This window comes from Chrysochloris asiatica, unplaced genomic scaffold, assembly GCF_000296735.1.
Source record: "Chrysochloris asiatica unplaced genomic scaffold, ChrAsi1.0 scaffold00070, whole genome shotgun sequence".
NCBI classification, from domain to species: domain Eukaryota; kingdom Metazoa; phylum Chordata; class Mammalia; order Afrosoricida; family Chrysochloridae; genus Chrysochloris; species Chrysochloris asiatica.
Genome location: NW_006408588.1, coordinates 12349491 through 12350933, shown reverse-complemented (window position 1 = coordinate 12350933; position 1443 = coordinate 12349491). Strand labels below are relative to the sequence as shown.

The window sequence follows — 1443 nt, the reverse complement described above, 5'->3', positions numbered from 1 at the left end:
AACCATTCATATGACTTGTTTCATTACATTGATTATAATCCCCTCCATACATCATCAGTTAACAGTGTTTCTCTCCACCCTTGACTTTTGTTTTGTAAGACTGAAAGCATTTGTTGAAACAAGGCTATACCACATCCAGGGATATGATAGATTAATTGTGTTGTAAATATATGCTGTAACTACTAAGTGACACTGGAAGATAAGCACTGGACTGCTAAGAAGATGGTTGGTGGTTCAAGCCCACTAGCCTCTCCTTGGAAACCCTGTACAGGGTTTCTGTAAGTCAGAATTGACTCAATGGCACATAAAAACAGTAATAACACCTGTGGTTCTGGTGTTGCACTGTAGGATAAGCACTTGACTGCTAACCTCAAAGATGGAGAATCAATTCTCAGAGCTCACGAACCTTCTGACTCTGGAACTCGGGAAGTGTCAATCTGATGAGTATGATTTGCCTGGAAAACGTGAATGGGCGTCATCCAGTCTTCCAGAGGTGGAACAGAGCCATCCTAAAGCCACGCCCCATACTAGCACACTTGCTGACACATGCAGAGGGGAAGGCCATCTCTGTCCTTTTCCATTGCAAAACTTTTCAAGTTCTTCCACTGCCAGCTTCTCCCCTGCTAAGAGAACACATTGGGGAAAGTACACTGGGCCAAAAAGGGGAGACCTAAGTTCTAGTGTGACTCCTGCCACTAACTGGCAATTACAAACAAGTCCTGTCACCTCCCTGAGTATCAGTTTCCAATCTGTGAAATGAGAACTGGGCAAGAAGATCTCTAAGAGTCCTTCCAACTATAATGGGCTGTTTTTTCTGTGGCAAATTGTTGCTTTGCTTTCTCCTATTGTTGTTAAGTGCTGTTGACTTGGTTCTGACTCATAACAAAACTGTATGGGGTTTCCAAGGAGTAGCTGGTGAATTTGAACTGCCATGGTCATGGTTCAAACCGACCTTGTGGCATAGCTCCACACCAGGACTCCTAGACCTGCTTAATGTTACACAGACAATGCTTGAGCCATTCTAGCTCCTCTCCCAAACCTGGATCTTCTCTTACTGTGCAAGGTGGCCCCAGGGACAGGCAGCAGTGAAATCTCTCCCCACACAGGGGGTTGCTATGGTTCAAAATTGGCTGGAAGGTAGTTAACAACATACCTGTGGTTATAATCCCATTTGGAATGGATTTTCTTTGTTACGTTAATGATGCAGTATTCATATAAGGTGTGTCTTAAATCTGTCTCTTGAGAAATGAAAGAGAAGATTAGGCAAGTAAGCAAGCAAACACAAATAGAGAGGAAGATACATGCCAAGTGATCCTCAGGAGAGTTTGGAACAGAAACTGAAAAGAGACAAGGATCTTCCCCCAAGCAAACAGAGAAAGCCTTTCCCTAGAGTCTAGAGCCAGAGCCCTGAATTCAAACTTTTAGCCTTCTAAGCGAGAGAAA

General features: G+C 43.6%; 1 protein-coding gene across 1 annotated transcript in view; it reads left to right on the top strand.

Moving 5' to 3' along the window:
• The window catches only part of NRXN3 (neurexin 3), a 1807186-nt gene that overhangs the window by 186762 nt on the left and 1618981 nt on the right, over positions 1-1443 (top strand). The gene's annotated exons all lie outside the window — the stretch shown is intronic.